We start from the raw sequence: 14,626 nt of genomic DNA, 5'->3' as shown, positions 1-14,626 counted from the left end.
CAGTCCCAGATTAAAAGCAGATTTAAGCAGATAGGTTTTCACCTACCAGTGAAGAGGCAGCCCACCTAGCCTCATGTTTTTGGACCACAAATGTCAGAATCTCTACCAGTTGGCAAACCGGGCTACGGCTGATTTGACTTGTACGTTAAAAAAAAAAACACTGAGAGCCACAGCTGCCCAGCTGATTCTGAGGGACAGGAAAATAAGTACATTTCTGTTCCCCCACAAACCTTTTAACAAGATGTTTCTTTGTTAGCAAGCAAAGAACATTCTGTTTTCCTACATGCAGATGGGAATGAGATATCTACAATTTTTATTTGCGTTATAATAATAATAACGCTGTATTTTTTTTAAAGGTCCCGGCTAGGGGCACATATTGAATCAATTAAATGTTTTTAATTAATATACTGAATATCATAATTATAGTTTATAGTCTCATAATTAATATTGTTATCTCTTGGGATGAGTGGAAGGGATTCATTTAAAAGAGCCCACTTCTCTCTTGGTTTGCTACAACTTTTGAAAACTAGTTTTTAAAGGAGAGCCATATTACTTTTCTGCAAGCTGGGAAAGCAAAACTGCCAACTATTTCTCGGAGTCCCTGGTATGAAAAAAGGAGGAGAGAGCTGGGAGATTTCATCCCACTGTACATTCAGTCTAGATGCTGCTGGACTGCTGTTATCAACCACGTTCACCACTAGATGTCCTGGTTATGACTCATTGGGGTTTAGTCCAACAACATTTGCTGTCCAGTACTTTTTACCCCCTTCCACTCCCTTGTGTCCTGCTAGCTGCCAGGAGTGCAGAGGGTAAAGCGACTGAGTCCTGTTGCCAGAGTGTCTCCTTTGATTATCCTTGTACTTTATGGTCTCTGTTTTGTGCTCCTCATTTTGTTAGGGAGTAACCTTCTTGATCAGTTTCAGCTGTCTGCTCCTTAATAGGGACTGAAGCTTGGAAAAGGTGCTTTTCAAGTTACAACTAGACTTTCTCCACGTATACTGGCTGAGAATTTGTGGTCATTTGTAGTCTCCAAACAGTAGCTTTTTCAAGCTTTGACATAGGCATTACCAATTGTTTCTTCAGCTAATCGCCTCAGACCTGGGAAGGATTGTTGTCTTTGGGCCTTTTAAACAAATTTTTGTGAAAATTTTAACAGGTCAGATAGATGGCTAGACTGAATTGTTTTTCCCTAAATGTGCTCGCTTTCCTTATATAGAAATATTTTGATGTGTGCGGACCAAGTGCAATGTACCACTGGCTTTCTGAAATATTGTTATCAAAGGAGATGCAAGCCTTGTTGACCCAGCCTTATTCCAGCATCTGGACTAAAATTCCCATCACCCTCACCAGTATACGTAGCTGGTGCTGGCTGAGAATTCTGAGTACAACATATTTGAAGAGAGACAGGCTGCAGCAAGTTGCTGTAAACAAAATAAAACAAAGCCCAAACTGATGTACGGTATATTGTAAATCATTTTCTGCCATGTTCTGGGACACAAAATCTGTTTTCTGAGCCATGAAACTTGTATGTTACAGTTCACCAGTTAATGTCATCATAGTAGCAGATAAATAGTTAAAGAATAGCATCTCATGGAAACCAGGATTTAATATATAGATCATTTTATAAGTGAAACATCAGGTACAGGACAGAACAAACTGACATCATGATTGCTTTAAAAATGAAAGAGAACAGTCTGCTTTAATTATCCAGAAAGAAAAATATATTGCAGTATTTCTTCCAATTAAATTGAATGAAACTCATATGGAGATAATTCTGCTGTACTCTGTGGACCCTTTAAAATACCTGGAAGTCGAAGCTTCAAGCAGCAATTACTTCAGCATCTTGAATACCCTTCCTACAGTTGTTTATTGTTGCTGTCTTGTAAGCCATGACTACAATTCCTAATAAGCTTTAAAACAATGCTGTTGTTGTTTAAAGGTCCCTATTGAGAAGGCCTGATGGTTGGTTAATAATACATTTCTGCAGCCTGGAAAGAAAGACAGGAAAGATACCCCTCGAGGCACTTGGCAATTGCAGATCCACCTCAAAACGTCTGCTTATGTATCCGTTAGTAATCTGTCCTCCAGGCTTCTCCTTGACTGTTTGCTGCACTCTGAGATGTCTGTAAGGAAGCTGAGCATTGCCTATGAATCTGTGGTTAATAGCTGCGAAAAGTTGTGCATATAGGTTATAAACACAGTAGAGAGAAGAAATTGGAAGCGACTTGATGTCACAACATCAACAAGAAAAGAGAAAAGTTGTTCCTCTGAGATCTCCATTTTGCTAGTAGGCTCGCCTGCTTTATGAGGCCCTGTAATGATATTAGGAGGAATCTTTCATGAAGAAAGGTTATACTGTACAGTATTTCTCTAGGCGTCTTTGACAGAGGAGAGAGCACCCACACCTTGAATAACATCTCTCTCATTCACATGGCTGGGATTCCTGCACAAACGGAGTTTTCCACAGATTTGTCTTGATGTTTCTGTGCAAGCGTTCTGTACAACTCTGGCACCCTCCAAATACTTTGCAGCCAGGATAGAAGAGTTGCTAGCCGTGACTCTTTGCAGTTGGAGAATGCCTAAACAAATGGATAATCAGGTTCACAGGAACAATAAGCTCCAGCTTTAGTGCATGAAACAGGAAGGATATGCCATCTTGTTCTTTGCTTCACACGAAAGAAGATCCTTTGCAAAACCTAAACGAGGGAGGGCCACATGGAATCCCTAGGGAATTGGTTACAGAGACTGGCCTAAAGCAGCATTTGTCCTGGGATTTTGATTTCATTTACCATTCCATCTGCTGATGGAGGGCTGTTGCCCAGAGTCGGCCCTACCACGAGGCAAAGTCAGGCAAAACCTCTGCCACTGGACATCAACATCAGCTGTTCTTGTTTTATTCCCATGGCCATCCTTTTCCTCTTAGAAGCCCCACGCCTTGGACTACGGCCAACATTGGGGGGGTGGAGGATCTAGCCTAGCTGGCAGCCTTGAGGCAGGACTCAGCTGTCCGTCCAAACAGATTCTGTGCATGGAATGAAGGGCTCAATCTCGTCCTTCACTTCAGGCAACAAAACCTGTGGGATCTTCCTGACGCTGGTTATGTTTACTTTTACTTCCCCTTTTCTTTGGCATGTGGCCTGCATGCTTTGCATTTTGTTCAGTCTCTCAGGTTAATTGATAGTCCAGAAAAGGAACTCCAACTGGGGATGTAATATTTAAAATTTATTCCTGTTCTCATGCTGATAGCAAATTAACTTTGCTAGGCTCAATCATATGTTCTCAGCAGGCACATATGTAATTAAAAGGAACACACACTGAGTTCACAGTAGCATTGAAATCTGTCTGCTGTAAAAAAAAAAAGGGTCCATATGTTCCTATGGGATTGGATGCTCAAGCAGTATTAGTGGTATATTGCTAAGTACTTGGCGCTTTTCTGAAAAAGTGGTCTAATCTGCAGCAAAGCTAATTATTTTTCTTCCTTTTTAATAGAAAGAAATAGAAGCGGGCAAAGCGTAGACCTCCAAGTGCTGTCAGAGTACAACTCCCGTTAACCCTAGCCAGAAAGCCTGTGGTGAGGAATGTTAGGAGGTGTAATCCAACAACAACTGCTTAACACCTGCAGCAAATCCAGCTTTAGCCACAACCAGAACAGACCCACTGAATGAACGGGACTTCCTGGCTCAAAATTTATGCAAGCCAGTCCCATTATTTCAGTGAGTCTACTCTAGTCAGAATTGGATGTGGTCTAGAGAGCGTTCAAAAGAGGTTTTGGTGCTGTGATTTCTGATGCAAGTGAAGAAGAGAGAGCTTTAGATCGCAGGCCCCATGAGTTTGAAAGGCAAGAAAAATGTGTCTTATTAATGAGCGGTTAGCCAGCGCACATTGAAGCATGGCATTTGAGATATGATTTCCCATGAGCCTTAATTGGATTAGGGGGATCATATTAAAGATATATCGCCTATGCAATGTTTGGAGGATTACTTGGGCCTGTGTGTGTTTTTCTTTTTTTGTATCATCTTCGCTAATCCCGTTGATCAGGAAGTGCTTTAGAATAAACTGCAACCGAACAGGACAAGAAGGCAATTCCCATCTGCTGTGCGGAATGTCAAGCTTCACATTGTGACCAGTGGGAGAGGGATGTGAAGAAGTGTTACCATTGCTGAGATAAAGGCAGGCTGGCTCAGTATAGAGAGGCAACGTCTCACGGAATCTCTCCAACTCCTCTGGAGATCTCAGTTCTAGTGCAACACTGTGATGCCATTAATAATAATAATAATAATAATAATAATAATAATAATAATAATAATAATAATAATAATAATAATAATAATAATAATAATAATAATAATAATAATAATATCGTCATCATCGTCATCATCGCCATGCATAAAAAGTACTCTTTCTGTGCATGTTTCCTGTTGTGAAGAGCCTCGTGGTGCAGAGGTTAAACCGCTGTCCTGCAGCCAAAACTGTGCTCAATCCCAGGTACCCGGCTCAAGGTTGACTCAGTTTTCTATCCTTCCGAGGTCGGTAAAATGAGTACCCAGCTTGCTGGGGGGGGGGCAATGTGTAGCCTGCATAATTAACTTGTAAACCACCCAGAGAGTGCTTGAAGCACTAGGGGGCGGTATATAAGCAGCACGCTTTGCTTTGCTTTGAAGCTGGGCATATACACCAAGCAAGCACAGCAGGACAGGCCACCATAGAGACACAAACAACCCATCCGGTGCTACTTCTTTTAATAGTTCAGCTATCAAGGTGGAAGTTAGTATTTTTTCCAGTACTGTGCTTTTGAGAGAAATGTACATACCCCACTTGTGAAAGGGCATCCATTTTCTCTAAGAACAACCAGAACCTAAAGCCTACCATCCCATGCCAGTTCACAGCATGGGATGTTTCAAAAAAGATTTCTTGTTTACTACTCACGGACTAATCAAGTTAGGATTTACAGTCAGGACCTAACAGTGGATTACATTTCATGGCCATGGCAGACAAATGCATTTGGCCTTGCAGCTTTTTGCAGCACTTATACTAGAGCTAAGCCTAGCAGTATTCTGCATGCTTAGGATTGTAATCCATTATCATACAGAACGGTCGAGGTTTTTTGAGCTTTCAAACATGAGGAAAGCCTGCTGAACTATCAGGATGTTTGGAAATACACAGTAAGCTTCCCAAAGTATATTGGAAGCCTCTTTCCTGGTTGGCTTTAAAAATTATTGTCAGGGATGCTTTTAGAAACGTGTGATCTTGCCAAGACAGAAGATTAGATTAGGGCCATATTAGGTATGATGTAAAAGCAGAGTTTGGTAAAATGACAGTCCTCAGAATCCCAATCTGTTTCTAGGCGTTGACATCAGAGCATTATCCTCAAAAAAAAAAAACACAAAACAAAACTTTTCCAAAGCTTAGCGTAAGAGTAAGTGGGTGATTCTTTTACTTTTCTGCAGCTGAAGGGAGGCATTGGTCTTAATATAAGCAGTGGCATAGAAAAAGATGGGACGGGCCAACTCTTTTCTTTACAGGCTACTTTACAGATTAGATCCATAGATAGAATAGAAGCCACGATATAACTGTAAAGTTGCTAAAAATGCTCTTTTAGCCATTAAATTGAGGGGAAATTGGATAACTCATTCTGATAAAGATGAACAGTAAATAAAACCAAAGACTTGTACAGGTTGGTAGCTCTGTAAATAAAAAGTCTAATTTCATTTAAAAGTAAAATTTATTATATAAAATGTTACTGTAGTGTATCTTTTACATATTTTAAAATACTGTACTTTTAATCTCAGATGTTGACAGTTGTTCTGTAATCTTGCTGATGATTTGTCACAGCTCTATTACTGAGTATTTTGAGTCTGATGCCATTGGCTAATAAACTATGCATACCATCCCCAGGCATGAATACAGGTTCATATAAAGAGGGAAACAAAGTGGGTGTTCAATTTTGACTGCTATAGTGTGATGCTTTTCTACTACTGCCTTTGTCAGCCTAGTGATCTCCAAATGTTTGGGCTACCCAGAGGTCATCTGGAAGGCACCAGGTTGGGGAAGGCTGTAATAGAAGCATATTTCTTATTGCAGCCCATGAAAGAAGAAACAGTGAGTAATGAATGAACTTGGGGGTGTAGGGGGAAAAGACTACAGCTCAGTAGCACAGCACAGGTTTGTGACGGAGAATGTCCCAAGTATTCATATATAGAATGTCAGTCACACTAATCAATACAGGGATATGTGGACAAATGAGAATTATTCATATATAGTGTGTAGGAACATATATATATAGTGTTATTGTTTAGTCGTTAAGTCATGTCCGACTCTTCATGACCCCATGGACCAGAGCACGCCAGGCTCTCCTGTCTTCCACTGCCTCCCAGAGTTGGGTCAAATTCATGTTGGTTGCTTCTATGACACTGTCCAACCATCTCATCCTCGGTCGTCCCCTTCTCTTGCCTTCACACTTTCCCAACATCAAAGTCTTTTCCAAGGAGTCCTCTCTTCTCATGAGATGGCCAAAGTACTGGAGCCTCAGCTTCAGGATCTGTCCTTCCAATGAGCACTCGGGGTTGATTTCCTTTAGAATTGATAGGTTTGACCTCTTTGTAGTCCAGAGGACTCTCAAGAGCCTCCTCCAGCACCACAGTTCAAAAGCATCAATTCTTTGGCCATCAGCCTTCTTTATGGTCCAGCTCTCACTTCCTTACATCGCTACTGGAAAAACCATAGCTTTGACTATGCGGACCTTTGTCGGCAAGGTGATGTCTCTGCTTTTTAAGATGCTGTCTAGGTTTGTCATCACTTTCCTCCCAAGAATCAGGTGTCTTTTAATTTTGTGGCTGCTGTCATGGAGCCCAAGAAAGTAAATCTGTCACTGCCTCCATATCTTCCCCTTCTATTTGCCAGGAGGTGATTGGACCAGTGGCCATGATCTTAGTTTTTTTCATGTTGAGTTTCAGACCATTTTTGCACTCTCCTCTTTCACCCTCATTACAAGGTTCTTTGATTCCTCTTCACTTTCTGCCATCAGAGTGGTGTCATCTGCATATCGGAGGTTGTTGATATTTCTTCCAGCAATCTTGATTCCGACTTGGGATTCCTCCAGTCCTGCCTTTCGCATGATGTGTTCTGCATATAAATTAAATAAGCAGGGAGACGATATACAACCTTGTCGTACTCCTTTCCCAGTTTTTTTTTACTATATATATAGTAGGAACATATATATAGTTCCTACTTCTGTCACGTGATGTGTTCAACTCACATGTAATGAAACTCCTTGTGAGAGAGCAATGAGAGCCCAGGTATGTAAGCAAGGACTCTTAACTGCTTAAGATCTCTGCTTCCAGATGTGAAATTTCCTCCCGTACCAGCAGGGAGAGATATTTTGGTAATTAAAGGGTTCTTCCTCCCATTCCATCCAGTTGCCATGTCTCATATGCAGTAAGGTTGATTAGAAGCAAGTTGAACAAGCTGGAGGACAGACATATGGAAATCTTTAATTATTGAAACTCCTAACTTGTCAGTAACATCATCACCATTACACAGGCCAGAACCATAAAACAAGAGTTTTACTATTAATAAAACAACGTAGTTCATTAATATGAAACCTTTAAGAGTTTTGTGGCACAATAAAATAATAAAATAATTAGTGACCCAGGAGATCTAGGTCCAAAGACCCACTTGGCCATGAAATTCACATAAAGCACACACTGTTTCCATTTCATCTTACATCACAGCATTGTTTTGAGGATATGGTTTGGAGAGGAGAGGCACATGTGTTGCCTTAAGCTTACTGGAAGAAAGGTAGGATAAAAATGCAACAAGCAAATGATAAATAATTCCCTTCTTTCCTTCTGGCAGCAATGGAAAGCTTACCTCTTTGGAGAGGATTTGGGGGAGTTAGCAGGCAACTTGGATGGGGAGGACTAGTAAAATCTGATCTATACTTTTTAATCGAGCTTTTAAAATATGTGTACATTATAGTTTTAGTTGGCTTGTTTTTAATTATGTATTTTATATATTTTTGTATACCGCTTTGGATCCGCACTAGGGGAGAAAGGTGGGATAAAGATTACCGGTAAATAAATTAATTTGAATCATTATTATTCATTTATGTACTATCTTTATATTTGTTTTTATTCTTTTAAAAAATCGCACTCAAGTTGGCGTGCAAACTGTTATTTTAATCATTAATGTTTTCACAAACAATTAAAAATTTCTAGAATTAATCACTGACACTGTACAGTTGTACCCAGCTTTACGATTGCCCCGCATTACGATGAAACTGCATTACGATGATGCTTTTACAATCGCAAAACGATGGACTGAATAGGGGTTTTTCACTTTGTGATGATCGGTTCCCTGCTTCAGGAACCGATTTTTTGCAAAACAATGATTTTCGGATAGCTGATCGACAATTTCAAAATGGCCACCGGGTAAATAAAATGGCTCCCCACTGTTTTCTGGGATGGATTCCTCGCTGCACAGGCACCGAAAATGACCGCCCTATGGAGGATCTTCACTGGACTGAGTTTCCAGCCCATTGGAACGCATTGAAGGGGTTTCAGTGTGTTTCAATGGGCTTTTTATTTTCTCATTACGTTTTCTTTCTACAGCGATTTCGCTGGAACAAATTAACGTTGTAATGCAAGGCACCACTGTATTGGCAGGCTGTTGATCATTATTCAAAAATCACATTGTTGGTGTTCAGTGATTAAAAACATGCATTTTAAATTTGGTGTTCAGAATTTTAACGAACTAGCGTAAATAATTATTGTTAATGAATTGTTCCCACACCCCGTAAGAGTGTTGAGAAGTTGTCATACCTTTAGCTAGTCAGGAAGGGTAACCTCTGATCTCAGTTCCAATCAGCCCTGGCCAGTGCAACCAGCTGAGAGAGAAGGTAGAAACTGAAATTCAGAAGTGTCTAGACAGGGCCACAGATTGCCCACTCTGCTCTCTAGAACGAATGGCTTACAAAGTGAATGAAGTCTACATCTCTACGCCTCTTAGCTTTCACATCTAGCATCCAGAATTGTGAGAAATGTCTGCAACCCAATCATAGAGTGAACATCTTGGCAGGGAATGGAGGGGAGACAATCCTAGGTTCATAAGAACACAGGAAATTGTCTCTTACATTCTTCCCACACTGCTTAAGGTATTATGGGAGTTGAAATCAATAAACAGATATTTGCACGCCATAGCCATGTACTGAGTCAGATGATTTAGCCCAGTATTTTTGACACTGACGGTTAGTGGCTCTCCAAGTATTCAGGGAAAAACCTTTGGTCTCCTTACCTGGAGTCATCAGGAGCTGAACCTGGGACTTACATGCAGATAAAAAGGCTTATACCAAAAACCATCACATCTCTGGCCTTCCCTCTGAAATGTCAACTCCTGGCATTTCCAGTCAACTTCAACTGGTCAAAGGCAATGGGAACTCTGCCAAAGTCCTTGGAGAACCCTTCCTTAAGAAGGAGTAGGGTAGCTTGATGCATTGGGGTTACTGCCCATCCTTCTGAGCATAAGATGTTTCTGTACTGTTGCCATCCCAAGTCAAGGCAGCATTCATCCCTATCAGATAAATCCTCATCCTAAACCTAGAGCTGCAGGGATTTTGTGTAAGTTGGCCAAAGAGAAAGCTGCTTCCCTCCTCCCTTTTTGCTTTTTTTGTATTCATGTGATATTGTAACTCAGCACACATACACCCTATGAGTAATCTTCGAAAGCCTGCCAAGAGCCAGTGTTAATTGCTTATGCTAGAATGTATTTGCTGTTCGAAATGTCACATTATAAATTATATTTCATTTCTCTATCTGACAAGTAATATACTAAAAAGTAAATTGGTCCCATTTCTACTTTTCTCCCACTGGTTTGACGTTAAATTTATTTGCAGTATCATTCAGTTGATTTACATGATGTATTGCATATTGGTCTTCTGTATTTTTTTTTTACGTTTCAAGACATAATCAACATTAAAATAGCAAACATATTATTAACAGAGAAACAATCAAAAATTCTATGCATAATTGGCACCAACAGTCCAAGCAGAATGTCTAGAATTCAGTTTGATTGATTTTTTAAGCAATTAAAATTGTGTAAAGATGGTTATTTTAGGAAATGGAAGCAAAATCATCACTGATTGACACCCTTGCCAGGAGGCAGGCAATAATGTATGTGCAAGGCTAAAGGAGGAAAATGATGGAAGAACCTAGGTTTGTACGAAGTTGACATAATCAGCAGATAATGAACGAGAAAGGCAAGAGGGAAGGGTTCCCCCTGCAGATAGTTCCACGTGAGTTGCTGCATGCTCAGATGACGGTCACTACTACAATAAAGTATAATGGAATAGTAGTCATTGCATACTCTATGCTTTAGAGCAGGCTTGTCCAACCTGCGGCCCGAGGGCCGCATGCGGCCCAGGTCAGCTCGTAATGCGGCCCAGTGCAATTTTTTATTTTTAAAGAAATTCCAAAGTTTCAAGTTACACTGACGGTGCTTGCAGCCGGAATGTGGCTGGGGCATGTCACAACAGTAGAGGGGGAGAGGGGGAAGGAAGGAGTGGGAGGGGAGGGGACAGGGGGGCTGCGTGACTGCATTGCGCCATCCACGTCAATAGGTGGACCCCCTCCTGGCCCCATAAAGCCACCGGAGTCGAAGCTGCCAGCCCCTGTTGTCTGAGATCGCAGCTGCCGGTAAGCACGCTTGGAGCGGGGCTGCGGAGGACGGCTAGAGCTGCCCCCCCATGCGGGTCAAACCAAATGTATGTGCGGCCCAAACCAAATTTTCATCTTCTAATGTGGCCCAGGGAAGGTGAAAGGTTGGACACCTCTGCTTTAGAGTATTTTTGTACATTTTTGTTGTTTAGTTTGATGTATTTCTAGCACTGTCAAATAGCATAGGTATCTCAATGGCATTAGATTTTAAAACAGTGGTTTCCAACCCTGGGTAACCCAAGTGTTCCCGGACTGCAATTCCCAGAAACTCTAGTCTGCACAGCTGGTGGTGAAGGCTTCTGGGAACTGTGGTCAAAGAACACCTGGGTTACCCAAGGTTATAGCAATTTTGTACATATACTTACTAACTTTCTGCAAAGCATGCAACATGGTTTACATTTCATTATAGTAGTTTAGTCCAGACAAAAACTGATAATCTGTGATCTTCCAAATACTGCTAGTCTCCCATATCCCTGAGCATTGGCCATCCTAGATGGGACTAATTAGAGTTAGAGCACACCAATATATTGAGGGCCATCCCAGTTAAGTTTAAGAAATATGATACAGAATTGGGGGATGGGAGGAGAACCTGGAAAGGCAGAGGGAAATAAGCAGAATACAGTGGTGCCTCGCAAGATGATTGCCTTGCGGGATGATTAATCTGCAAGACGATTAGTTTTTGCGATCGCTGTTGTGCTTTGCAAGACAATGGTTTCCTATGGACTATTTTCGCAAGACAACGATTTTCCCCATTGGAACGCATTAATGGATTTCAGTGCGTTCCAATGGGGAACCATGTTTCACAAGACGATGTTTTCTATGGACGATTTTTGCAAGACGACGATTTTTCCATTGGAACGCATTGAATGGATTTCAATCCATTCCAATGGGGAACCGCATTTTGCAAGATGATGTTTTCGCAAGACAGTGTTTCTCGCAGAACAAATTAACATTGTCTTGTGAGGCACCACTGTATTCTTTTGAACCCAAACATCCTATGTTCAATCCCCAGCATTACCAGGTTGGGTTAGGAAAAATCTCTCTTTGAAGCACATTAAAAGGTGCAGGAAGTTTGCATAGAAAGTAACAAACTAGATTGCCCTGTGGTTTTATTTGATCACAGCAGGAGATTGTTCTGGAAGGAGAACAACCAAAATGGCACTTCTTTCAGAACAAACTGATGGAATAGCTTCTCTATGTCACTTCTCCCTGTGAAGGAGCCAATAGTAAACTCACCAGTTAAATACTTTACTTGCTTAATGTCTGTGTTTCCACTTTGGCCAAGGCTAAGTAGCTTGGCTCTTCCAGCATTAAATGACAAATGATTGGGGAAATTTCAGAGCAGGGCGTTTGCATGAAGAGAATGCAAATTCTATGCCAAGAGAACCTAAACTGTATGCCAAGAAAATAATAATAATAATTCAATTGCAATGAATCCTTTAAACAAACCATCCTTATCCTTTTAGTATGTATCAATGCTGAAATATGGAAGGGGTCATTAAAGGTGTACAAAATGCTATGAGCTGGTCGTATGCAGTCTTTGACCTAATTTGAGAGAGTCTTCTATAAGCGAGCAGGTCAGACATTCATCAAGAGTGATATGTTTCACCAGAGGGAAGAGGCTGCAAGAGGAAGAGAACAGAGGACAGAAAAGGGGTGTCAGAAAGAGGGATAGAGAAAGAGATTGAAGAGAATAAGGAAAGGTGAGAAAGAGAGTAAGAGAAAGAAAGGGGTTAGGAGAAAGAAAGAAGAAATGAGTAGGAGGAAAAAGAGAGAAGGCATTTGAGAAAGATAGTAGGAAAGTGTGGTAAGAGAGAAAGAGGAAGAAGGGTGGTGAAAGAGACATGAATGGCCCTACTCATTTTTGATTCTTAGATGCTTGCTTCAACATTCAAAGAACATTCATTCAAGAGAAAATTGGACAACTGTCTGTCAGATCTACTTTGCTCTGGATTCCTGCATTGAGCAGGATGTTGGGCTTGGTGGTCGTATAGGCACCTTCCAATTCAATTATTCTGTGATTCTAAGAGCTGAAAATGGTACCAATGAATTTTTAAGAGTTAAATGTTATTTTAAAACAACCACAACCAACTTTATCCATTGAGTCCTCCCTTCTGCTGCTGATCTTGGCGGTATAATCTCTCTCTTAAATAATTGTCAATAAGAGCTTCTAATCTCAAATATGTTGGTATTTGGGGTTCACCCATTTGCCTTTGGCCCCAACCCCTTGGAATGTGATCCCCAACAAGTCCCTTGAAATTGAAATTGGCCCTCTAACTGCAAAAAGCCCCCCACCCTTAATGTAAATCAGTGCTTCACAACTTTAGGTCCCCAGATGTTCTTGGACTACACCTCCCAGAACCCCTGGCCAACACAACTAGTGGTGAAGGCTTCTGGGAGTTTTAGTCTAAGAACATTTGGGAACTCAAGGTTGGGAACCACCATTGGGGTAGACGATGGTAAAGTGGACAGACCCAAAATGCAGTTTTTACCTGTGACTTTGGACGTGCTAGTCCCTGCAAGCTGGTAAAGATTGTGTTCCAGAAATGTTTCGTTGGCCTAAAGAGATGGGGAAAAGGCTATGTTATTGATTGTATGGTCTATTTATACTTCTGAAATACAGCAAAATGAAAAATGGGTCAATAAAGATTATTTTCTGACTCTAATTTGAGCTGTTTACTTTGATAGATTCTTCTTTTATTCTTATTTTGTTAGTTCATAACATTTATGAGGTTTGTTATATTACATCAGCATTGTTGCATCCTCAGTTAATTTTTTTTTTCAGTTCTGGTTCTTTAGAGACTACAGCTAACTGCCCACAGTTACTCGCGTTTGAAGGATTAGATTCTTAGAATATCAAAATAGATTATGGGAAATCTAAAGTGGTGAGGGGAAGAGAAGTTTGAATGGGGCTTCTCCTGTCTCTGCAACACTGACAGTTTTTACTTCCACCATCAAAGGAATAGAAAATCCATTTAGAGTAGAAGAAAGGCACTCCAGGCTGGTTCAAGATCACAGTGGGAGGGACCATATTCTAGGAGCAGAGTATTAGCAATGTTGCAGAAGATCACAAATTTAATACATCGTACCTCAATTGTGGACTGGGCAATGTTGTCCAGGGTCCAGTTCTCTACTCCAACACCTTTTGGGCCACATCATCCCCTCTCACCATACAGAAGTGGTTAGAAGTGCACTTGTGGTTTTTGGAAAAAATAACAACCTTATTTTCCATGTATTAGAATCAAAACAAATTGCTGGAGCCTGTACGCCTTGGTTTAAAGAAGACTCATGCCTCTTTTTGATATTTCCCCCTAGTGCATTTTAAATGCCTCATGTAAAAACCCTTGTCTTTCTGGTATTTTTCAAATTCACATCCCAAGTCTAGAGACCCCATTACTTGCAATATATATATATATGATATCTTCAGTTCAGTGAACATCTGAAATGACTTAGAAGAACCTTGTAGCATCTTCCTGTCCAAAAAATGTAGGTTGATCTCATTTAATTCCCTCTAAAGCTCACCAGTTTTCAACCTCTTTCTTCTGTGAATAGAACTACCCCTTTCTTATTTGGATTCTTAATTTATCAAATGTCACACAGCTCGTTACTGCCCCCAGCTAATGGTTCTAGAACATCAACATCTTCCTTGGAAGTAGTTGAAACAAAAATTAGAGGTTGACATACATGTAGTGGTGGTTTATATGGTGAAACTCCGGACAGTATTTCCCAGTGATTTCATTTAGGTGATACGTAGTATGAGAAACTGGACTAAATAATGAGATACCAGTGGCTGCAGAGTCCAGCAAAAATTGACCAACATCGCTTTTTTTAAAGAGATACTGTAGTAGAAATGTTGTAAAATGGCACCTCCAAAGCTCCTGTTCTGCTAAGCAACCCAGAAGCCTGTCATGAATCTC

General features: G+C 40.7%; 1 protein-coding gene across 3 annotated transcripts in view; it reads left to right on the top strand.

Annotated features, from left to right (window-relative positions):
- Positions 1-14,626, top strand: part of XYLT1 (xylosyltransferase 1) — a 257,453-nt gene that overhangs the window by 147,656 nt on the left and 95,171 nt on the right. The gene's annotated exons all lie outside the window — the stretch shown is intronic.

The sequence above is a fragment of the Pogona vitticeps genome, chromosome 13 (genome assembly GCF_051106095.1).
Source record: "Pogona vitticeps strain Pit_001003342236 chromosome 13, PviZW2.1, whole genome shotgun sequence".
Classification (NCBI taxonomy): Eukaryota; Metazoa; Chordata; class Lepidosauria; order Squamata; family Agamidae; genus Pogona; species Pogona vitticeps.
The sequence above is the reverse complement of the archived record's forward strand: the minus strand, read 5'-3'. Positions and strand labels throughout refer to the sequence as shown.